Genomic DNA, 26556 nt, shown 5'->3' with positions numbered 1-26556 from the left:
GTGCCTCAAGTTGGAGGAATGATGGTATTTAAAATGATGCTTGATCTATGTCTTTACTATTTCCAGTCTTATGTTACAGGACTGGGAGCATCTAGCTGTAGGACATTGGAGGGCAGTGCTTAATTGGATGTGGTGGGTGTAGGCACTCATTTTTGGGGACTGGTACACCCATCAAGTAGCATAGCCAGTGTGTCATGGATGCTAGTACAGGGAGGGAAATTGGCCCTTAGCTGCTGTTGAAAGAGAATACAGCAATAATCGGGTATCAGTGGGCCCCAGTGCCACTGTTTCTGTTGCACCAAAGGTACCTACACTCCTGCCCCATCATGCATAATTTGCCAAGTCAACTCTGTATTTGGGCCCTAGATATCTTATGAAGCTAAATGAATGGACTGGATAAAGGAAGACTGTCTAATGCACAACCTAGATCGTATTGATTTAGAACACAGATTAGTATGAGACAGTCCACCTCCTAAGGCTCTTCAGAGTTGGCATTCATTTTGGTGTCCATCCACTGGTTGTCACCCAGAGGCATATGTTTGTGAGCATGTAGACTCGAGAGGCTGCTGCCAACCTGGTAGTGGTATTTGTACTGATGACACCTGGAGGAGTGTGTACCACCACTAACCACCCAGGATCTTAAGTTTTCTTTGTGTCTGATGATGCTTAAATTAGTACAGAATGCTGCAGCCTATCAGCAGATATTAGTCTCTAGCCCTGTGTAACTGCACTGCTTTCTGCCCTCCTACACGGGTGGCTGGTATTATCTGCATGTGCCTCAAGTTGGAGGAATGATGGTTTTTTAAAAGATGCTTGATCTATGTCCTTACTATTTCCAGTCTTATGTTATAGGACTGGGAGCATCAAGCTGTAGGACATTGTAGGGCAGTGCCTAATTTGAGGTGGTGGTTGTGGGCACTCATTTGTGGGGACTGGCACTTATTTATCTGCCTCAGACATTTACCGAGGGCAACAGAAAGACAAAATGGAGAGACATACGAAGAGAGACTTAAAAATGTTGTGAAGGGAGAAAGTAGTGAAATAAAGGGACGGAGTGTCTGGTAGTGAATTAAAGAGGCTTGAGGTGGATTTAAAAACTATGCAGCCTTCATATTGGTCGTACCAACATTTAACACCAGCAGCTTTGGGCTTCTGAGCAGATGTTTGGGCACCCGCACTGATTCGGTTACAAATTGATCACTTTTGGAGGGTGTTAGTTTGCTAATTAAGGTTTCATCCAGCACTAGCTAGGCAGACCGGTGTGCTTGAGTATGACTTTTGTGACCGAGGGGTCTGTCACTCTGGTCCCTAGTGCCTTAGAGTTGTCTTCAGGGCTTTCGATCCATCACTGGGCAAGGTGGATAGGTTTGAGAGAGACCCATGTGAGACATTGAGTGATCACCATCCAGTCTTTCTTCACCAATAAATCAGCCATTGCTCTCTAGTTCCACTGCATTACCTATTTTTTGTATTCTTCCCTCTGTGGATGTTTGTAGTAATGTTTTATCTGTATTTGCCCATTTTATTTAATTACTTTTTGTTCTGATTTTGGAAAGTATGCCAATGCCCATACATGTCATCGTTTGCGTTCACCCAAATCGTGTTTAAGATGGGGGTTAATTTGTATACCCTTGTATTGAGAGCAGGCTAAGCATGGATTGGAATTTATTGTATATCAGAACAATTGAATGCAAAAGCTGTATATGAATTCACTGTAGACTGTTAAGTCCTTTGGTTGTATTCTATTATAACAAAGCTATTTACATTTTAATATAACCTACTTTAATTGCATCATTTACACCCAACATGATTGTAATTTGGATGGATATATATATACATTTTAGAAATTGTTTAATGGATTATTTAAAAATGCTCTATTGGTTTATGACTTTCTCACCAAGTTCTGGTCGGTTTGGTATTGTTCATCACTTATTGTACTCGATATTTTCGAAAATGCACGTTTTACTGCATATGTTTCCTTCAGTATTTTTTGTTGATTGTTCTTATGTACCACTTCTCTTTTTCTCAAATTCTCACAGCTATACTTGTTTACAGTACTTAATAAATATTTAAATGTTCAAGATCAGTTTGTTGCATTTATATATTTTTGGGAAAAGTTGTGATGAAACTTTGTCCAAGTTTGTGATGCTACAACAGTAAGTCCTACAATTAGTGTATCTGGACAGACTATTCAGAATCGCCAGCCATTGACAAATTAGATGTATAATCACAATTACCATTGGTGCATCAAGCATAATGAATAATTAAATTAGTATAAATTAATCACCCTTGGAAAAAGGATGTGGTACCTGTCACATTTTGCAAAGTACACTCACCTATGAGTTTGAGAGGGGGTATCCTTTTCTACTACTAATCCTGAGGACATCTTTGAACTTAACCACAACTGCGCCCAGAGGCAGAGTAACTGGAAAAAGCTGTGCTGTGTAAAAAAATGAGAAATGCAGTGAACCACACAAGGCCATTTTATCCTCTAGCGACTTGTATAAGCAGTAGACTCTTGCTCATTTGAACATGTGGATCACACGAGTCTGTAAAAGTGGTTGTGAGACTTTTAGAAAGCTAGGAATCTTAAACAGTGCAGGAAGTCCTAGAAACTTGAAAGGTTTAAAAATTATACAGATTTTTTCCAATCCCCAGAGAGGCTACCAAGTCCTTGTGTAAGTGTGGAAGGCTCGGGGAGCAGGCTTTTGTTTGGACAGGGAGGTTAATTGACAACACTTTTTTCTTCAAGTAGTCTGACTCCTGCCTAAAGATTGCCTTTCGAGGTAGTGCTTAATTTGAGCCGGTGGTTGGAGGTGGGGTCCACCGATCTGATTTTTCAAGACATGCACTTCTTTTTCCTCATTAGATATTGACCCAATGCAAGAGAGAAAACACAGGAGGAAAAAATGAGGAAGGGAATGGAGGAAAATCAATGACAAAAGAAGAAATCTGGGATGAAAAAGAACGCTCGAGTGAAGTAAAGGGCAATGGAGTGTAGGGTGGTAGAATAAAGAAGCTTGAGATGCAATCAACACTCCGCAGCCTTGGTTTTCCGCAATGTTGACATTCGTCCGCATCGGTTGCAGGTTGAGAAATTTTGTGCAAGGGCACTTATTATCTTACAAATTTATCTGTTTCGTGGATTAAGTCATTTATGTTTTATTTATTTATTTGAAAGGTTTTATATAGCGCTGGATAGACCCAGAGGTATCCGAGCGCTTTGCGGGAGCAGGCAAAATTATACAAGAAACAAAAGTTCTGGGCAAAATCTACAAATTCAAATCTCACCATTGAGTCAGGGGAAGGCAGAAAAGTGAGAATTCACAGGATTATATGGATTTAAAAAGAAAATGGAGGTAACAATTAAGGGCACACAAATAAAAGGCAGGAGAACAAATTGTAGTGGTAGGGGGCAGAAGATAGGTGAGGAGGGGTCCATAATAAACGGATAAAGCACAGGCGAGAATGCCAGCAAGCAGCTAACAGTGCAGAAGTTAGAGTGGCGAGGATACATGAGACCAGGGAGAGCGAAGGCCGGAAGAGTAAAGAGAGAACGAAAGGTCAAATAGGTTGGCAGAAAGCTAACCAATACACAAGATAAAAGGAGTGCAGGATCAGAGAGAATTAAAGACTCAAATATTTGTTGAGGAGGTGACATTTTAGGTCTCTTTTAAAGCCGAGGTAGGCAGGTTTACAGCGCAGGTCCCTCGGGAGGGCATTCCAGATGCTCGGAGCATTTCCAGAGAAGGAGCGGGTCTGGATGGATTTTTTTTTTAGTAACATTGGAACAAGCAGGAGAGAGGTGGAGCTTTTCATCAGTCTGGAACAGCCCACTTTTTTTAGTTTAAGTACGCTAGAGATTGAGAGTGAACGGCTTTGTGGGTGATGCAGGCAGTCTTGTAAATGCATCTTCCTTCAATGGTGGAGCCAATTAAGAGATTTGAGGGCAGGCGAGATGTGGTCATAATGTTTGTAGTCGGTAATGAGCCTAGAAACCAAGTTGAGCAATGCTCTAAGGGGAGCCAGGTGGACTTTAGGGGTTCCAGTGAGAATAGCATTTCGGTAGTCAAGTTTGGAGAGGACTAGTGATTGGATGACCCATTTGAAGTCTAATTGAGGGATTAAGGGTTTGATTTTCATGAGGTGTCTGAGAGTGAAACGTGCTCCTTTGATGGTGGTGTTTCATATGGTCCTTCAGTGCCAGATTTTTATCAAGAATGAAGCCAAGGGATTTGGCCGAGTTAGATAGGGTGAGCGGACAGTTGAGGGCGTTGAGGTCAGCGATCCAGCCTTGGATGGGGAGACGGTTGCTTTTAGGGGAGAAAATAATAATTTCCGTTTTGTTAGGGTTCAGTTTAAGATGGTTGGAGTAAAACCAGGATTGACTCTTGCTCAGTGTTTAGATGAAGTACATCAGAATGAGATTTGATTTTGCAGTAGAGTTGGGTGTCATCAGCATAAAGGTGATAGTTGATCCTGGCTTGTTTCAAAATGAGTTGGGGGTTCCATGAGGAGGTTGAAGGGAGAAGAGAGAATGAGCCCTGGGGGACACCCAGGGAGACGGAGGTAGGATTAGAGAGGCAGGAGTTGATTTTTATTTGTTATGTTCGGTGCTGGAGGTAGGAAGTGAACCAGTTAAGGACCGTTCCATTAAGGCCAGAGCGGGCTTTAAGAGATTCCAGTAAGGAAGGGTGATTGACTGTATCGAATGCTGCTGAGAAATCAAAGAGGATAAGAAGGCAAGCCTGTCCATTATCTAGGGAGCAGTAAATGTCATCGGCAATGTTCAGCATGGCGGTTTCTGTACTACAGCCTTTCTTGAAACCAGATTGAAAGGAGTCAAGTAAGTTGCATTTGCCGATGTGGTTGTCCAGTCCAGGGAAGACATGGCTTGGCAGTTCGGGCTAGACTTTTCCCATGAGGCACAGGGTCAAGACTGATTTGCATATAGCTGTGTCTGAACTGGGGTGGCGAAGTGAGCTAAAGAATGATGATGGATTCAGCCCAGATCTGTGACTGGGTGTGATTGTCTGAAAAGCTTCAGCGCGCCGTCCTTCATCTCCTTGTTTGTTGAGTTGAAGTAATGCACATTTATCCAAGGTTTTAGCTGGAAATGTGAGGTTGGAGATGGGACGAAGGTTGTTTGGATCATTAGGGTCAGCATTGAAGTTTTTAAGAATGGGAGTGATTTGTCCGAGTTGGATGGAGTCGGGGACGCACCCAGTGGCAAAAGAGGTGTTGATGATTTTTGTCCAACATGGGGCAATGATGTACTTAAGGTTATGAACTAGCTTAGAAGCAAGCGGGTCTTTGGTGTGCGAGGTCAGCTTTAATTTAGTGATGATATTAAAGACTTCGAGCTCAGTCATAGGATTGAAATTAGACCGGGAGGCGTTATTTTTCAGTTGTAAGTTGAAAAGGATGTCTCCAGAAATAGTTGGAGTAGATAGGTGAATGAGATGATTAAGAGGGAGGGAATATGTAGAAAAAGGAGGGACATCAACAGACATTAGGGGGCTAGGCCAGGAGAAAATTTAAGGGAAGGATTGATCAATTGTAGCTATTTTTTCCAAGAAGTTGGCAATTTCCTCACAACTTTCGACTGAGGCCATCAGTTCTGGAGGGGCAGATGACGTTTGTCTTCTGACCATGTTAAAGAGTTCTCTGGCCCAATTTTTGGCATGGTCAAGTTGGGCACGAAAGAGTAATGCTTTTTCATTGAAAATTTGATTTTTATATGTTGATCTTAAGGATCTGAGGAGGGCAAGATGAGAGGGCGAGAGGTGTTATCTCCAAGTTCTTTCTGCTAGTGTAAGTCCTCTTATGTTATCGAGTTCAGGATTGAACCAAGATTTGAATTGAGTTGTTCTTTGTTGTTTTAGTTTCAGCTGTGCGACTTCGTCCAGGACATCATAAATGGCCTTATTGAAATGGTCAGTGAGCTCATTAGCATTTTGAGAGTGAGGGAGGAGTTGAAGTTGAGCTTGCTATTTAGACTCGAGTGCACTAGGGGGGGACTTGTTTGAGGTTTCTGGTCAACATCTTGAGATTGTTGTTAACTGCTGGGGGCAAGTAAGGCGCTGGTTGAGAGGTTGAACAGGATGAGATGGTGGTCTGACCAATCAATCGGGATGATGTTGGTAAGGAAGACCAGCTCAGTGCTAGAGATGATTGTGTCAATTGTGGCCCCTTTGATATGGTTAGGTTTGTTGCATAGTTGCTTAAGGTCATTCGACTCAAGGAGGTTAACAAGGCGCCTAACGGTGGGGTCAGCTGCATTATTCCAGTGGATGTTAGTCTCCTAAAAACAGATTTTTCGAGGCAGAAAGTGAGAAGTGTGTGAGAAGGTCGGATAATTCGTCAGCAAAGGGGAGGGGCTCACCCGGAGGATGGTAGATGTTATGCAGTCTGATTGGAGGCCAGCCTTTATCATGGGGAAAATACTTTGTAGGAGTCTCAATTTCTTTGATAAGCAAGTAGTTTCAGTACATGATTGACAGCTAAGTGACAGCCTGCAAGTTAAATTTGAGTTTTGGTAAGGGGCACTTTAGTTTCCTACCATTTAGGGCTCTGATTGTTGTAAATTGGGTTTCAACCAATCGGGTGCCTGGATAATGAGTTCCTTAGTCTGATTTTCGTCTCACCAGGTTATCATTCAGCTTGGCAACACCTTTCAATAATCAAATTTCACTGGTCATAGTTATTGCTGTTACAGTCAGTATTCACCCCATGAAAACTAAGGAAACAAAAGATCACCTTCAATCCATAGTCCACTTAAACGTTCTTCTCATGCTGTGGGTAGGAGTACATTTCTATTTTTAAACTGTCCCTTACCTCCAAGATATAACTGGCGGTGACACAGTTTAAAAAAATAATAATAATAATCGGACGTCCATTCTAAATAGGGTGGACCGCCAGATTGCTCACTTCTGGCAGCAGCCGTTGGTGGAAGTTTTACAAGGATGCAATAAATTTTGTTACTGCAACATAAGACTTGCAGTCCAGCTGACATTGACTTGGCTGACAGGGTACTCTGTCGCCGTTGCAATAAAGTACCTGCCCGCCAAGTTCTAAAACATCCATACAGGCCCGCCTAATGCAGATCAGAACTGACCCCCTGCTCCTCATGGGAATAGTAGATCCCGAACCTTGGTCATCTCACCCTGCGGCTCAATGCATTTTCAGTTGGGAAATTTGAGAGTCACACCCCCCAAATCTCACTGCCTAAGCTATGTCCTTTGCAAGAATGACTAGAAAAGTAAAACAAAAACCGTAAAGAATGGAAAAAACAGCAATGACAAAGTAAAGTATTGGCCCCCCCCACAGACCTGGTATCGATGTGCACTTCTTTAGGTGGATGTGATCATTATCGGCAGAGTTGTTTGAATTTAGTGTTTGTAACTCTCTTCTTTTAATTAATATGAATCATTCATGAAATGTAGAATTTCTGAAACATTTGGTTGGTGGTTTAATGTAGGGCATGACTATACATTGGGAAATTGTCTGTGACGTTTACTGGTTTGGAAGTGCCTTTGGTTTTAAAATGTGTAAAATAATTTTTATAGTATTTTTTTAATATGCATTTTGGCATTGTCTATGGTGTGTGTACAGGAGTTCAATGTTTTAAAAAAAGAATTTATATTGTACATATCTGATGAAGTTTTCCTTACTATAAAGGAACTAAACGCGCTGGTTGTGGATAGGTTTCGTATAATGAAGAATAAAGAAAGATATTAATTTACTCCTGGAATGTTTGGTTTTCGTTGCAAACGAATGATGCCCAGTGTGTATTTTACCATTTTGATGAATGAACTGATCAGCATTGGGGTGCAGTTTTATATTGAGCAGCTGAATGTGTTGAAAGAGCACCTGTGACCAGCGTCTACATGACTTACTAATTGGGGTTGTGCTCGGTTACCAGTATTTCTTCAGCTGCAACTTTCTGTATGGCATCTTGTGTGTTAGCTTGGAGAAACCTCTGTTTGATTGGATGGAATTTGCTCCTGGTGTCCTGGGCAACAATTGTAAAGTTTCTAATGAGTGATCTAACATTGCCGTCAAAATTCAAATTACGCATTTCTCACGCCAGACAGGAGTTGTCTTCCGGTGAATTTGAGTAGGCATGCTAAGATATGTCTAGTCGGCACCCTAGGTGGAGGTCTACGGGCCCTTCTGCTATTAGCATGTGGGACAATGCCTCTTCACCAGACAGTGACCACAGCATGCACTCAACGTAGTCTTCCTGTGTTGGTGGACTCAGACACCCTTAGTATAAGTATATTGTTGTGTTTGGACCCTGACTCTAAAACTTTTATCTTTTTGCTGCTACAACTGAGAACTTTCTCCATATTTTTTTAATGTTTGTCCTTTTTTTAAATTCTTTTTATTAAAGCAAATGAACACATATAATAACACATTACAGAAAATCTCATGTATGATGCTGCGTTCAACATTCCTAGACATAAAAGGTCGGTGTATCCCCCCTCTGGGTGGACCATATCCCAGATCATCGGCCGGAGAACCATTACTCAGTGTCAGAAAGAGGCAGGTCTCTCGGTGGTTCACAGATATCCCTCCTGTGAGTGTTCCATCTCTGCCATATTTGTGACCACTTTCGAAGGCAGCATTATGACCTATATATACAGTTTTTTCTGTGAACATACAATGGTCCATGTCATTTTCCCAAAGCCTCAGAGGGCGGTCTCTCTCGTATTCTCCACGGTTGCACAATATTGCGTTTTGCAACCATCATTCCCAATGACACCCAAACCTTATATTTGACGTGTAGGTCTGTGGGGCCCCAGATGTTTAAGAGACATAGCTTAATGTTGCAATCTGTGGTTACCCCCATGACTTCAGTCATACAGTTCTTGACCCTTTCCCAGTATTTCTGGATTAATGGACACTCCTGAATAATATATTCTATGTAGTATTTTGAGTTGAACCAGCCTCAGCCTGGATAAGACAGTAGTTTCTTTGGGGGATGCGAGCGCTTCTAGCCATTTCTCATCATCCAGCCCTGCCACGTTGTGTTCCCAACGAGCACGGAGAAGGGTGTCGGGGGAATTGGTTATTAGTTTTTTTATATATCAGGGAGATTGCTTTCTCCAGAAGGTGTCCATCAAGTATCCGGTCTTCTAGCAGTGAGGACACCAGCGGGTCATCCTCCCTGGGTATCACCGCTTGCAACACATGTTTGACCAGGAGGTATCTGTAGTGTTCTGAGGCAGCTAAGACCTAATCGCCTTTCAACTGGTCAAAGGAGAGTACTCTGCCATCCCTCCATAGGTCCCCCACTGAAGCTAATCCAATTAGGTCCCATCTATCGAACCCTTTAGTAACTCTCATGGTCCCTAACTGGGCCGAGTCCCAGAGGGGGGTGGCTAGTGTGATTTCGTCCTTACAGCCCAGGCTCAATGTGGTGTCCCTCCATATCTTGACCGAGTGATTAGTGGGCCCTTTTAGTTTTAGTCTCGAAGGATTAGCATATAGCGCTCCCTTGTAGTTCCCTCCGCGCAATAGCCATCTATCCATGCTGAGGCCGGGATCTGCCTGCGGTCCATATGTACAGTGATTTATAGCTGTGAGATGAGCTGCCTAATGGTATCGCCTAATATTGGGGAGCGCGATGCCTCCATCATACCACCCCCTTGTAAGCTTAGCCAGAGATATTCTTGGGGGTTTCCCCTCCCAGAGAAGCTCCTTTAACACGGAGTCGATTAGTTTAAAATATGATTGTGGTACCAGGAGTGGTGCATTCTGGAGTGCATAAAGAAAACGAGGAAGCAACATAATTTTAAACAATGCCGCTTTTCCTAGCAGGGATAGAGGGAGCGATTTCCAGTGTATGACATCACTTTTAGGCCCTGTAGCGGGGGAAGGAGATTATGATCGTATGAGTGTCAGACCTTTTGAGACATGAATCCCTAGGTATTTGAAACTGGTGGGGGCAAGTGTTATAGTAAAGCCTCTGGGCAAGGTCGGAACTGTCCCGCTCAAGACATAGAGGAACAATTTAGACCAATTAATGGTGTATCCAGAGAATTCCCCAAAGACCAGGACGATATGGAGCACTCGATTTAAGAAGGCTGCCGGGGAAGCTAAATAAAGTAAAATATCATCAGCACAGTGATATACGGTCCTCCCAATCTGGTGCCCATCTCCACCCTCTAATTATTGGGTCCTTCCTTATCCACATCGCCAAGGGTTCCAATTTGAGGGCAAAGATTAATGGGGAGATGGGGCAACCCTGACGAGTGCCTCTACCCAGCTCAAATGGAGAGGACACCCAGTTATTGACCACTATCTGAGCCATGGGGCCGGCATATAGGAGACAAATCCAGCTCAGGAATCCCGGGCCAAAACCTAGTGCCTGCAAAACAGCCATCATATACGACCATTCGATCGTATCAAAGGCCATGCTGCATCAAGTGATGAGGTTCTGTAGTGATCCGAACCCGTGAATTCGGTATCGTAGTACTGACACGATTTCGGTACCAATGAACCGCAAATGATCCATTATATGCATAACAGTGTTTTCGCTACGCAACGAGCATGAATTCACTGAGAAATAGGGCATTCTGTCGTAAAGTCATGGCATCCATTTTAGTTACGGCATCCATTTTGTTTCTTTCTCTCACATAGTCAATGAACGGACGATGACCCCGGCAGAGTCACCTTGTTAAGGACACGTAAGCTCGAGCTCCGAGAAAGGCTGACGCTGCATGACTAGGCAGAATCAAGCTGCCTCCCTTGCCTGAGGCCAGTCCTGCTATACTGGTTCTCGTGTCCGTTGTCCTTACTGAAAGGCCGAAGACGGTAGCCATGCCCGTTTATGATCCATAAACACCTCTTATCCTACTTTTCAATCCTTTGCACCTGGCTCTGCTCCTCTCCTTCTGGGCTTTTACAATGGGGAGGTTACGATTTTTATGATGGGGAGGATCGGACAAAGAATGGAAAACTGTCGAGGGGACCTGATCGAATACCGAAAACCTACGACTAATTATTGTTTGATGTCTATTTTCTGTTTGTTTGGGATACCGGGTTGGGCATGAGAAATATTCGTGTAATGTTGCCTAAAGACATTTTGCGTGTATTTAAAGAACTGAAGTACTGGGTATTCTAGACCCAGCGGTGCAGGGGCACACACCCTATGACTTCTGGGTTCACCCTGTTCCGGACCTACAGAAACACAGAGTCTTCTGGGTGAAGTCAAAGAATCGTTTATTGGCTGCAGACCAATGACAGGTATCCTAGAAGTACAACAGCGTGTATGTTCTCAGGAGACTGCTGAAAATCATAGGAACGGACTTCATCTTAAATACCCTTTTTCTGGCCTCAAGCATACATTCCTAGGTTTTATGATACGGCAATATGCAAGTGTACATTACAAAGGAAAGGCAGAGTCATGATGACCATCCCACATTCCAGTTCGGTCAGCCCACAATGATTTACACAACAAGGTTCAGATCCCACATTACATGTAAACAGATCCCCCCAATAAACATGAGCATCTCCTGTTTTGGGAACCAAGTCATAAAGCAGGAACAGCCAGGTGCGAAAGAGATTAGCCAGGGGCTTGTGTAGAATGAAAGGGTTTTATGACGGGTCAAGCCCTGATGCTAATCACAGGTGGAGAGAGGAAGGGGAGCTCGTGAGACCAGTTTGACCCGGGGCAGCAGAGCCAGCTGCCCAGGTCACAGAGAAGTCAGAGAAGAAGCCCGTGTACTGTGAGGCCCGTATTTGCTCCATTATAGCCTATGTGAGGGCAATGACAAGATGGCCACTGCTTCCAAAATGGAACCCGCGTAGTGCAGCAGAATAACGTGTACACAGTGCATTCATAGCTAGAACGATAAGTAAAGCACTCGTACATGCCGCATTTACCATTTGCGGTTCGCTAATACCAAGATAGACAGGGGTAGGGCCCTGTTCCTTACGTGGTCCCGAATATTAAAGTACGACAGACCCTCCTTTTGCCCTTACATAGGCAATCACTATACTCATCTTAATCCGAGTCTAGGTCAATGTTCACGAAGTCATGGAGATGTTGCTGTAGCATCATCCTATTACTTAGCTCGTCCCTCGATACAGGTTTCCTTACACATAAGGTAGCACAGAGGCCACATATCGCAGGAGCACACTGTATACACAGACAGAACAGGAAAAGAATGGCTAAGATCATTCCAATGACCATCAGAACTTTCCAACCCCAGGCAGATATCAGTTCCCAGAACCACCCCATCAGTGACCAATCTCCCTTATCCACGTGTATGGATTCAGATATTTTATGGAGTTTGGAGATGGCTTGATACACTGTTGGAGCATTATCTGGTATGAAAATGCAGCAACTGGATTGGATAACCCTGCATACCCCACCGCGGTCTGCAAGAATAACGTCTAGAACCATGCGGTTCTGCAAAGTCATAAGGCGATCCGCTTGGAGCTCAGCTGTCAAATTACTAAGGGCACCAGCCGTTACATTGACGGTGGATTCAACCACACGAGTCAGCTGTCTCAGGTTCCTACTATTGACCATAGGTCCCCAAAACGGCAAGAAACCCAAAAAGAAGTCTCCCGCTTCCTGACCGGCAGTGTCCTCCTTACTAATCACACCTCTCACAACTCTGGTCTTGTGATAGTCGGAGGCGGCAGTAAATGTAGGCGGTAGCAAGTTCGCAATATAACATGTGCCCGAGAAATCAGGGGGCAACCATGTATATGCTCGGTCATTACAGATGAAATATGTACCCTTGGCAGTTAAAAACGCAGGGGAAAACTGTGACGGGAACGTGTACGTTTCAGTACAGTCACTTCTTCCCAGTTGAGCTCTAGGGTTCTGACCATTACCCTGTAAGCAGAACCGACCCATGTGGGGTACGACCCAGATTGGAGATGAGATTTTTCGCTGTCTTTCACCCAGATTAATACTATACCCCGTCGCGTTCCATCCTACATAAGGTCTCAGCTCTTCTTTGGGAATGGATGAGTATGCATTAATATCCCTACTCATATCGGCAATTCCTTTCACTAAGGCTTTATTATTTGTACCAGGTCTGATGGAACGCGGTTGGCGAGGGGAGTATGTCTCTAGGGCGTAGAGAAACATGGTCTGGAATGCCCATGACGATCCATTATAACTGTACGGTAGCACCAGGTAGGGAATACCTTTGTTAGTGGTATGGGGCATTAACCCACAGACCCAGCAATTGGTCGTATTCATTACCAGTTGGTGCTGGTGCAAGAGTTGGATAAACGAGTTATTTACGAACTCTGATCGTCGGGTCTGTTCGTGTTCAGGCAAAGGGTGAAAAGAGTGAGAGGAGGCAGTAGAAAGAGATATAGGCTGTTGAGTGGGTGTAATGGGTTTTGGAGCAGAGAAAAACACACATCCTACAATAAACATCATAATACTACACAGTGTAAAAAGGCACAAAAAGACAAAACATTTACTTTTCACAATTCTACACACTCTGGTTTGAGAGTTCATTTCCTCAATCGGTCTCTCCATCTTAAAAAACTCCATCCTCTACTCGGGCCGCTCGCGGTGGATGAGTTTCTTCTGCTAAGGAGTACGCCTGTCAGTCCAGGGAAACGCCCTAGACCAACCAGAACCGTTGACCTAGCGTCTTCGGCCTGTACCCCAGAGTCTTGGCACCGCGACCCTGCGGCAGAACCCGGATGGTGGTTCGAAAAACAAAAATCAAGAAAGTCCTTCAGATGGGAGAGCAAAAAATGTCAAAAGGGAAATAATGAGGAAATCTTTATTTGTCCATGGGCCTAGGTCTCAAGTTATAGCGGAGATGGCCAGGTGCTGTTTGGTCTTGAAACAAAAGTTCAGGCTCAGTGGTGTCCAGTCGATTCGATGGCGGCACAGCTTCCTGCAGAATATTGTCACTCTCTTGGACTGAAGCTGTGTCTTTTAGGCGTGCGTCACTGAATGGTACAAAACGAGGTACAGTGTCTGTCTCAGTGTCGGCGATACCCTCCTTGACCCACTGGTCATATGGCAGAGGCAAGGGAACTACCTTGCAGTGAGTACCATGAATCCAGTGCTTCTTCCCCTTCACTCGCACTGCTGATCTTGTCGAAAGAAGAACAAGATGGGGGCCGATCCAGCGAGGTTCGTCGTTGCCCTTACGCTGGAAATTCCGGACCAGGACCCACGAACCAGGGTTGATAGGGTGTCCAGGAGGTTCAGAGGCTTGGGGAAGAGTATCATGTACCTGTTGGTGCAAAACACGCAGTTTAACAGTCAAATCATACAGGTAATCGAGCAGTACTGGATGCTCAATCTCACTGAACTTCGTAGGCCTTGGCACACCCCATACGTTGGCCGGGCGGCCAAAGACTACTTCATAGGGACTAAGGCCCACTCGTGAGTGTATCGTCATTCTGGTGGACAAGAGTGCTAGAGGCAGAGCGTCAGGCCATTTAAGACCAGTGCTCGCCTGGATTTTGGCCAGCTTGAGCTTTAAGGCTCCATTGTAGCGTTCAACTAGTCCAGCTGATTGGGGGTGATTTGCAGCGTGGAACTTCTGCTTTATCCCTAGCCCTTCACATACATTCTTCATCACTTTACCCACAAACTCACTACCATTATCACACCATACCATTCTCGGCATCCCAAACCTGGGGAAAAACTCCTTCACAAGGGCTTTGGCTGTGGATAGGGCAGTGTTATCTTTCAGAGGATAAGCCTCTATCCATTTTGAGAAAGCACAAACAACCACCAGTACATATTTCAGGTTGTTGCATCTTTTCATGTGAATAAAGTCCAGCTGCAAAACTTCGAATGGACATGATGGGGGTGCAAAATGACCGGCCGGAGTTGGGGTTCCTCTACCAGGGTTGTACTTCAAGCATACTATGCAATTCTTGACCACATTCTCTGCACACTTGGGAATCCCAGCATTCTGCCATACTGGAGCCAACAACTTACAGATACCTTTCGTACTGATATGTGCCATTCCATGTGCCATAGTAACCACTGGAAGCACATATGCATCAGGCAACAACCATCGCCTATGTTCTGTCAGGTCAACCCAACAACCATTCTCATCCAACTTACCCATACTCTCTCTCCACTTGCTTAACTCTTCTTCTGTAGCTTCAGCCTGAAGCGACTTCACACTCTCCATTGTGTTCTCACACATTCCCACATCATTAACCCATCTTGCGGGGCCTGCAACATACATTCTAGTCTTCACATTCTGTGCTGTCTCTCTCGCGGTCTCATCAGCAAACGCATTCCCACGTCCAACATCATCTGTAACTTTCCTATGCGCACTGTATTTCATGATCGCAACTTGCAACGGTAGGGTCAGTGACTCAAGGAGATCATTCACCAACTTGCCATTCTGAATTTTAGCTCCATGCGACGTCAGGAACCCACGCTCTTTCCACAGTCGTCCAAAATTATGAGCCACGCCAAAGGCGTACTGGCTATCTGTGTATATATTAACTCTCATTCCTTCAGACAACACGCATGCTCTCGTGAGGGCAATTAATTCTGCTGCTTGGGCCGAATTATGTGGCACTCGTGCAGTTTCCACGACCGTGTGTAAAGTCGTGATAGCATATGCAGCAGTCGTGTCACCATTAGGGAGTTTAAAACATGACCCATCTACCCATAAAGTACCATCACACTCAGTCAGGGGAGTATCTTTGAGATCTACTCTCCCTTTCGTCTCTTCTTCTGTCCTGAACAGACAGTCATGTTGCTCAATCTCATCTGAGTCTGCTGGAATCGGCAATAATGTGGCTGGATTCAGCGTATTGCATCTTTTTATGTGTATGTGATTCGCTAACAGTGTGAGTTCATACCCTGATAATCGCGCACTAGTCAAGTGTTGTGTCTTGGTCCTATTTAATAATGTGTCTACAGCGTGTGGGACCATAACGATCAATGTGTTGTCCATTACCAGACCAGCAGATTGTCGGATAGACATTGCTGCAGCAGCTGTCGCTCTCAGACAGCTTGGCAATGCCCTCGCTACAGGGTCCAAGGTGGATGAAAAATACGCGCATGGGCGCGGTCTATCGCCAAAAGGCTGTGTTAACACTGACAACGCACATCCATCTTTCTCGTGAACATACAATGTAAAAGGCTTGCTATAGTCAGGAGTGCCCAACACAGGTGCTGAACACAATGCATCGCGCAATTCCACAAAACTTTTCTGGCACTCTTCAGACCATGGGATAGGATTCGGTGTGTCTTTGCATGTTAAGGCTACTAAGGGTTTTGCCAATAAAGAAAAACTAGGAATCCAATGCCTACAGTATGAAGTAATGCCCAAGAAAGCACGCACTTCTCTCTGTGTTTTTGGCACACTCAACTGTGCAATGGCTTGAATTCTTTCTGGGGTCAGTCTCCTTCCCTCCTTCGATAAGAGATGACCTAAATAGGTCACTTCTTGTCGACAATATTGCATCTTAGAGAGAGACACTTTGTGATGAAAAGCGGATAAATGGCGCAACAATGACAATGTGGCTTCTTTACAGATCTTCTCAGTATCCGCGGCGATTAGTAGATCGTCCACGTACTGAATCAGGATAGCGCCACTAGGTAAAACAAGTGCATCAAGCTGCGCTTTCAAAGCTTGACTGTATATGGATGGACTCTCGCAGTAGCCTTGGGGAGCGCGTTTGAAGCGGAAGCTTCGGCCTCCCAGACTAAAACCAAAAATGTCTCTGCTCTCTTCTGCAATTGGGATACTAAAGAAAGCATTTTTTAAATCAATCACTGAAAACCATGCAGCAGAGGCTGGAATCATCGTTAACAAGGCAGTTATATCCGGGACAACCGGAAACTGAGGCACAACAATCTTATTAACCTCTCTAAGATCAATCACAAATCTGTAAACAGGTGGCTGTGAAGGTTCCGTTCGTTTTAAGACAGGTAAAATCGGACTATTGCAAACGTTGCCTCTTGTCTCTTCAATCACACCCTTATTAATCAAGTCGCCGACAATGTCTAACAATGCTTTCTGGCCTTCATTAGAGATCTTGTACTGGGGAATACGTGGCAGTCTGACATTAGCCTTTAAAGTCACCACATAGGGTGGTATTTCCAAGAGGCCCACATCATTGGGACCAGTAGCCCAAAGGGCATCCGGAAGGGATGACAATTCAGGTGGCATCGTGTTTTTAGACAAATACATTGGAGAAACCACTTGCTTGCCTAATGTAAGTTGTACTCCTGAAGGAGAACAATACAGTGTAGCGTGCAATCTTTTCAACAAATCTAATCCCAGCAAATTCTCACCACAACCTGTTGTCAGGATCAGGGGCGCTTTCAGCTCGCAAGGTCCAACGGAAAGTGACATGGGACTAGAAATCGGGTTCCTAACCGGGGCGCCAGAAAAACCTACTGAAACATTTATATCGCCAGACAAAGGTGCGCCAGGGAGTTTGGAATGCATGATTGAACTCTTTGCAGCACCAGTGTCTAGCAGAAAAGGCTCCGTTACATTTGCTGTAGTCACCTCAACATACGGTCCACTCTGATCCACTGGCACTGAAACAACTCCCTCTCTCTGTCTATGGCTGTCCTAGTAATCATTATTCTCTGCATCACCGTCCTCTGCATAATAATCATTATTATAATACTGGGCCGTATTACTAGTCGCGTTAGCTTGCTGATCAAAGCTATTAATGGCGCTTTGGGGCGGAAGAGGACGCGCGTTCTGGGGAACACTTCCACGCCCTCTGCCTCTAGGAGCTTGCTGACCACCCCTACCTCTAGCGCCATACACATTACCGTTCCGTTGCATTAATTTAGGGCAACTATATTTATAATGACCTTCCTCTTTGCAGTATGAACATTGGTTGGGACCCACAGGGACACGTGGTTGATAATACCCATTCATTTGCTGATTGTTCTGAAACTGTTGGGGTTGGTGATAGACACCTTGGGGTTGCCTATAATTATTCTGACCTCCACGTGGTGGATAGGCCTGCTGTAAAAGGACCTTTGTTTTTAATTCCTTTGTTTTCTTCTCCGTTCTATCTTTCTCGTCTTTATCTCTATTTTCATAATACTGTGCAGTAGCCAGTATTTGCGCTGAGGAAGAAACAGCCCAAGAACTCTCTGAATCTTTCAACTTTTTACACAGGTCAGGAAGTAAATTCTGCACAAACTTATCCACAAATAACCGTTGGCCACCCTCAGTACTCATATCCTGCCCACTGTGGTCAATAAACATTTCCTCAAACCTAGTAAAGAAGTCTGACACTGTCTCATCCTTCTTCTGTTTACACGCAGATAACTTGTCCCAATTTACGCGCATTGCAGGCATTAGTGTCTTCATATATGTGATGATTCTACCAGGCAGTTCAGCTACTAAAGGCTCAGGTTTCGCGCCACCAGTTTGTCTAGTATCAGCAGCAATAATGTTAGCCCATGTATCCCCTAGTTCTGCATCGTGATCTGCATTACGTATTGATCCCCATAGAGGCTGTGGAACAACATTACCAAACAACATGTCTATGTCTGCCAAATTCATAACGCATGATCCTGCTGTTTGTGACAACTCTTTATAATAACCTGCTGGGTTTTTACGGGGATCGGGTAATGTCTGCTTAAGCGCTAACACCTCAGAGCGCTTCCATGGAACATGTACCCAAACACGTTGGAAATGCGCTGGCACAGCGGGGTTACCACCGGCAGCTGCGACTGCTTCCTTCCATACCGGGGGAACTTCTCTCATAGGGTATTGTCGCGCTTTTGCCTTTTTCCCCACAAGGACCTCTTGTTCAAACAATGACTGTTGGCAATCGTCATTCCTAAGTGACAATACAACTGCAACTGCTTTATCTACTTCGCGGTCCACGATTATACCAGTTCCAAAATCAAACCTCACTCTACACAGTTCCTGCGGGCTCGGATTTTTACCACTATCCTCCAATTCTTCACAGAGAATTTCGCACATTTTCTCAAACACATATCTCTGTTTTGGGGCATCCCATTGATGGAAAACGCTGACAACTGATTCCACATCATATAATGAAGGGAAAACAATCCATCTACGCGCCATGCTGTCTATTACCTTTTTCTCATCAGGGTTAGGCAATTGACTACGCAATTGCTTACGCCGTAAACCAGGAGTCGCACCAGACGACTCAAAGAGGGGCGACATTAATGTAGTAACCACATTAGCTAAACGCTGTCGCGCTGAAGGGGAAGTTGAAGCGGAAACAGGGGGAAAAACAGAGGGAAGAAAAGGGGATGTAGAAACGGGTACTGGAGTGGTGCAAGGAAGAGTGTTAGGGGAGGCAGCTGCTGGATTAAGCAAAGTCGCAGGAAGTGCGGGGGCAGTTGGAAGCACTACCGGAGGCGCTTGAGAGGACTGCGCTACAGGAATAGGAACTGGTTGCAAAGCAACTGGCGGTTGCGGCAAGGCTTGCAGTATATGCACTGGAGGTGGCATATTTACAAGCTGGGGAGGCGCCGTGGCAGTTTGAGCATACGGGGGTGGCGAACTCAACAAATGTGACATCAGGGGATCTTTCTCCTTTTCTTCTGACTCATCCTGTTTAGAATGTGGCAAAGCTGGGTAACATTTGTCAATCCCTAACTTACGCTGCCTGTGTAATTGCTCGCTCATCTGCTCCTCCTCATTGTCTTTAAATTGTACAGCTGCTTGCATTACTGACATACCTCTCTCTCTCTTATTCTTTTTCGCTAGCTTAATTTCCTTCTGTTTGGCTTCCTTTCGCCATAAGCGGAAAGAGTCAAACATCGCCGGCCGGGCTTTCTTCTTAAACAATTTAATTTCCAGATTATCTAAAATATCGGTATCAAAACTACCATTTTGGGGCCATTTTAAAACACCATCTTTCCTGGTGTAGTGGATCCACACTTCGTTATATGCAATGGGGCCTACGCCATGTTTCACATAGAGCTCATAAGTTGGAGTTCCAACCGGAGGAACCGGACATGATTCTTCCAGCTGGAAATCTCTTCCACAACCCAAACAAAATATTCTACCAAATATTCTAGAACCAGGCATCTTCGCTCACTAGTCTAGATCCAAACGTCAAAGGATTACCGATTATGATATTCTCGTGAATACACGAGTCCTCTGGCTTTGGGGTTTGCAAACACCAAATCACCAATTACCAAATCAGATCAAACGATCCCGAGGGATACCAAAACAAATGGGAGACGCTCCACTTATACTTAACTGAATATTGCTGATCGATGACGTCACCAGAAGACTCTCTCGATTGTTTCGCTCTCTCAAACTCGTCAAGGGTCCAAAACAGGTCGATTAATCAGGGCAGCAGTCCTTCGTAGCCGTCGGGACGCGGAGAACCTCGCAGAAAAGACTTTCGGACCACGTCGACATGCAGGGGTCGATGAAGTGGCGGCCTTCCTCCGGAATTTCCACACGAAGCTCCTCACGAACCTCTGGCTTGGACTGGTACCGCTGAAATCGTCCCGAGTTGGGCGCCAAACTGAAGTACTGGGTATTCTAGACCCAGCGGTGCAGGGGCACACACCCTATGACTTCTGGGTTCACCCTGTTCCGGACCTACAGAAACACAGAGTCTTCTGGGTGAAGTCAAAGAATCGTTTATTGGCTGCAGACCAATGACAGGTATCCTAGAAGTACAACAGCGTGTATGTTCTCAGGAGACTGCTGAAAATCATAGGAACGGACTTCATCTTAAATACCCTTTTTCTGGCCTCAAGCATACATTCCTAGGTTTTATGATACGGCAATATGCAAGTGTACATTACAAAGGAAAGGCAGAGTCATGATGACCATCCCACATTCCAGTTCGGCCAGCCCACAATGATTTACACAACAAGGTTCAGATCCCACATTACATGTAAACAGATCCCCCCAATAAACATGAGCATCTCCTGTTTTGGGAACCAAGTCATAAAGCAGGAACAGCCAGGTGCGAAAGAGATTAGCCAGGGGCTTGTGTAGAATGAAAGGGTTTTATGACGGGTCAAGCCCTGATGCTAATCACAGGTGGAGAGAGGAAGGGGAGCTCGTGAGACCAGTTTGACCCGGGGCAGCAGAGCCAGCTGCCCAGGTCACAGAGAAGTCAGAGAAGAAGCCCATGTACTGTGAGGCCCGTATTTGCTCCATTATAGCCTATGTGAGGGCAATGACAAGATGGCCACTGCTTCCAAAATGGAACCCGCGTAGTGCAGCAGAATAACGTGTACACAGTGCATTCATAGCTAGAACGATAAGTAAAGCACTCGTACATGCCGCATTTACCATTTGCGGTTCGCTAATACCAAGATAGACAGGGGTAGGGCCCTGTTCCTTACGTGGTCCCGAATATTAAAGTACGACAGAACAACCCACTTAATGCAATTCGAACAGTCTCGTAGATTCTGCCTCTGTGTGGTTCCTATGACTTCTGTGTCCCTGCAGTGAATAAATCTTGGTCTCTGACGCCACCATCGAGAAACCCGCGTCTCTGTTTATTTGTGCACCGAGACAGGAAGGAACTCAGGGGTCTTCGGGTGTTGTTTCCCTGACACCTCTGGACTCTTAAAAGTCCAGAACCTCAAATTGGCGCCCAACGTTGGGGCGACGTCATCCGGTACCGGTCCAAAGCCAGAAAAGTTCGAGAAGTTTCGTGTGAAGATTCCGGAGGGAGGTACCCCGCTTCATCGATCCCTGTATGTCGTAAAAGTGGCCCGACGATCTCTTCCACGAGGGTTCCCGTTCCCAGACGGCTACAGAGGACCACTGCCCTGACTGTCGCCCTGTCTTGGACCCGAGGTGCAGACCTTAGTACGGCAAGACGTAGACGGGTTCTCCTTGGTGACGTCTTCCACATTTCAGTTAAGTATTAAGTGGGTTACGCTCAGTTTAGTTGTTCTTTGTTGCTCTGGTTTAATTCGTAGATTATCATTGGTTGCTCTTGTTTAGATAATCTTTGTTTTGGTATTAGTTCATTTGATAGGCCTAAGTTCTCTGCGCATTTTGGTTGGAATTTGTCTTTGTTTGTCATGACTACCAGTAGTAATTGTTTCCTGTCCTGGTTACGTTGCAACGGAGATTCCCGGTTGGAGGATTCGTGTTCGGTTCCTCCGATTGGAACTCCTACATATGAGCTCTATTGTAAACATGGTGTAGGTCCTATTACGTATAATGAAGTATGGGTCCGTTATAGCAGAAAAGATGGTGTCCTTAGTTGGCCACCGCATGGTAGCTTCGAAACCGAAATACTAGACAATCTAGAAATTAAGTTGTTTAAGAGAAAAGCCCGGCCGGCAATGTTTGATTCTTTTCGCGTATGGCGCAAAGAAGCCAAATAGAGAGAAATTAGGAAGACGAAAAAAGAACAGAAAGAGAAAGGGTTGACTTTAATGGAGTCTGCTAGGCAGTTGCATGTCAACGAGACTGAGAAAGCAATGGAGATGGCGAATAGAAAATATAATTTAGCAATTGATAAATGTTACCCTGTATTGCCATCTTGTCCTACTAAGCCGATGGAGGATCATGAAAAGGATCCTCTGTTGTCTTACCTGTTGAATTCACCTCCACCGTATGCACAGGGTATTACAGCACCACAGTTATTACCTGTTGTACAGCCAGCTGCTGGTCAGCCTGGAATAGTTGCTCCACTTCCTTGGATTCCAGCTCCTGTCCTTCCCGTGGTTAATGTTCCTTCGGCACCCCCTCTTCCTGGGTCGCCTGTTCTGCCTTTGCCTGTCGTTTCGCAAACTGCTTTACCTGCTACTCCCACCTTAACTATTTCATCTGCTCCAGCCGCCCTGTCCCCGAACCCTGTGAACATTCTGACTCCGCTTTCCGTTCGTCGGAAAATAACCGACTCTGTAACTAATATCTTAACTCCTCTCTACAGGTCTTTAATTGGGACCCCCGTTTCTGACTCTATACAGAGACGTAGCCAGCTTCCTGGTCCTCAGGAACGAGAAATGTTAGATTCGACAGCTCTTAGGTGGATGTCGAAAGCTGTGAAGTATGATGCACGAAGAGTGTTAGATACCTTTATGCAATGGAATGAACCAACTCAACGTTATGTTTTTGACGTAATGTGTTCTCTTGTGCGTGAAGAATGGGAAGATGATGACTTAGATCCTGTCCCCTCTGATCTGATAAATATTCAGCAGAAATTCGCCGCAGGAATGGTGATAGGTTCAGAAGTAAGAGGAGCGATAGAACTGATCTTAGCTTATAGGGATGATTCCCCTCTTCGAGCGACAAGGGACCCTGATGGTTCACCGATTACTACTAGGAAAAGACGAGGTCAATATCCGATGAGGGAAGTTCCACCGATATGGCGTGATGCAGTTCAAGCTGATGGGGCTAATTGTATTGCAGCTGCCCCGGCACAATTCCAGAGAGTGTGGATACACATCCCTTGGAAGCGGGCCGAAGTATTAGCAGTAAAACAGGCGTTGCCGGACCCGCGTAAAAATCCTGCTGGTTATTACAAAGAATTAACGCAGACAGTTCAAGCGTGTGTCATGAATTTGGCAGACATTGAAATGCTATTTGGCAATGTAGTGCCACAGCCTATATGGGCCAAAATTCGGCAAGAGAACCACCCAGTCGCCTTAGGAGGTGATTGGCCAGCTATTGTAGCAGCAGATGGGCAACAAGTTGGCGGTGCTAAACCGGAACCTCTGATTGCTGCCTTACCTGGCAGAATAATTAACCTTATGAAAACGCTGATGCCAGCGTTACGAGTTAATTGGGATAAACTATCGGCATGCAAGCAAAAGAAGGACGAAAGCGTCTCTGACTTTTTCACTAGATTTGAAGAGACCTTCGTAGACCACAGTGGGCAAGATATGAGTACTGAGGGAGGTCAGAGGTTGTTTGTCGACAAGTTCGTGTTTAATTTATTACCTGAGCTTAGTAACAAGTTAAAGGATTCTGAAAGTGCATGGGCAGTGTCGACGACGGCACAGATACTTGCAACTGCTCAGTATTACGAGAATAGAGAGAAAGAAGAGAAGGAAAAGTCAGAAAAGAAAACAAAAGATTTAAAGACTAAAGTTCTATTGCAACAGGCGTATCCGCCTCGTTCGAATCAGTCAGATTCACAGCAGCGACCCCAGTTTCAGCAACAGCCACAATTCCAGCAAGGGACGTCCCAAAGATTTAATTATGGTTTTCCCCGACAGCAGTTAGCATGGAATCAGTGTGCCTATTGTAAAAAGGAGGGTCATTATAAGAATGAGTGTCCAGTACTGCACGCACAGACTAGTGGTGTCCCAGCTCAGAGAGGTAATGCTGGGTTTATGCAAACTCCTAGAGGTAGAGGACGTGGTACAACGACACCACAGGCTGATCGCCAATCAAATTATTTCGATCAGCGAAATGCACAATCTGCCCAACCGGGTAGATCTCCACAGTATCATGTTGAAGATTATTATGATCATAATGAAGAGATTCAGAGAAGCGAGTACTAGGACAGCCACAGGCAAAGAGAGGGAGTAGTATCAGTTCCAGTTGATCAGAGTGGACCTTATGTCGCAGTAGTTACCTCAGGCGTGGTCGAACCATTTCTGTTGGATACTGGTGCGGCGAAAAGTTCAATTATGCATGCGAAACTCCCTGGCGCACCTTTGTCTGGCTTAACGAACACTTCAGTAGGTTTCTCAGGCGCCCCTGTTCACAATCCTGTTTCTAATCCTTTGCCAATATCTGTTGGGCCATGCGAACTAGAAGCACCCCTTATCCTAACAACCGGTTGTAATGAGAATCTGCTTGGTTTAGATCTGTTGAAACGCCTGCATGCAACACTGTACTGTTCTCCTTCAGGAGTACAGCTCACATTAGGCAAAAGAGTCATCTCTCCAATGTATATGTCGATGGATAAGCTCCCACCGGAGCTGCGTTCTCTCCCTGATACTCTTTGGGCGACTGGTCCTAACGATGTAGGCCTCTTGGAAATTTCCCCTTATGTGGTAAGTCTGAAAGCAAATGTTAAATTCCCACGAATCCCACAGTATCGGATTTCGAATGAAGGTGAACGTGCACTCTTGCTGATCGTGAAAGACTTAATACAGAAAGATGTGATAGAGGAAACTAGAGGAAATGTCTGCAATAGTCCTGTTCTGCCGATTTTAAAACGCACTGACCCTTCCAAACCTCCAATCTACAGATTTGTGATTGACCTCAGAGAAGTTAACAAAATAGTGGTTCCGCAATTTCCTGTGGTACCAGATATCACTGCATTATTGACGTTGATTCCTGCCTCAGCCTCATGGTTTACAGTGATCGACTTGAAGAATGCATTTTTCAGCATCCCGATAGCCGAAGAAAGTAGAGACATTTTTGGTTTCTCCTTAGGAGGTCGCAGTTTCAGATTCAAACGCGCTCCACAAGGTTATTGTGAAAGCCCTTCAATTTACAGCCAAGCATTGAAGAGTCAATTAGATGCTCTTGTACTTCCTCCTGGTGTTGCTCTGATCCAATACGTAGATGATCTTTTACTGGCTGCTGATGACAAGGAAACTTGCAAAGCAGCTACAATTTCTTTATTACGTCATTTGTCAGACTTACATCACAAGGTGTCACCTTCTAAACTGCAATATTGTTGCCAAGAAGTGACCTACTTAGGTCATCTTTTGTCAAAGGAGGGAAGAAGGTTGACCCGAGAGAGAATCAAAGCAATTTCGCAGATGACTGTACCAAGCACACAGAGAGAAGTACGTGCGTTTTTGGGTATTACGTCATACTGCAGGCAATGGATCCCAAATTTTTCTCTCATGGCAAAACCATTGGTAGCCCTGACTGGAAAAGGTGTTCCGAGCCCTTTGCCATGGTCTGATGAATGTCAACAGAGCTTCTCCGACTTACGTGATGCGCTGTGTTCAGCTCCTGTGTTGGGTACTCCTGACTACAGTAAGCCGTTTACTCTATATGTCCATGAAAGAGAAGGTTGTGCGTTGAGTGTTTTAACGCAACAATTTGGTGACAAACAGCGGCCTTGTGCATATTTCTCATCCACATTAGATCCGGTAGCCAGAGCATTACCAAGTTGTTTGAGAGCTACAGCAGCAGCTGCAGTGTCTAGCTGACAGTCTGCTGGACTAGTCATGAACAACATGTTAGTAGTCATGGTTCCACATGCTGTGGATACACTCATGAATCGAACGAAAACTCAGCACCTCACCAGTGCTAGACTATCAGGCTATGAGCTGACGCTTTTGGCAAGTCACATTCAGATCAAGCGATGCAACATCTTGAATCCAGCAACGTTGTTGCCGACTACTCAAGAGTCGAGTGATTCAGAGCCCCATGATTGTTGTTTTAGAACTGAGGAAGAGACAAAAGGTCGGATTGATTTAAAAGACACTCCGTTACTAGATCCAGATGGCACTTTATATGTCGATGGGTCATGTTTTAAACTCCAGAATGGTGATGTGACGGCCGCGTATGCAGTTACGACTTTGAGTACGATTGTTGAGACTGCAAGAGTAAGTCAGAATTCTGCCCAAGCTGCAGAATTAATTGCATTAACAAGAGCGTGTGTTTTAGCTGAGGGAAAGAGAGTGAATGTGTTTACTGATAGCCAATACGCCTTCGGCGTAGC

The sequence above is a fragment of the Triturus cristatus genome, chromosome 12 (genome assembly GCF_964204655.1).
Source record: "Triturus cristatus chromosome 12, aTriCri1.1, whole genome shotgun sequence".
NCBI lineage: Eukaryota > Metazoa > Chordata > Amphibia > Caudata > Salamandridae > Triturus > Triturus cristatus.
Note: the sequence above shows the minus strand (reverse complement) of the source record.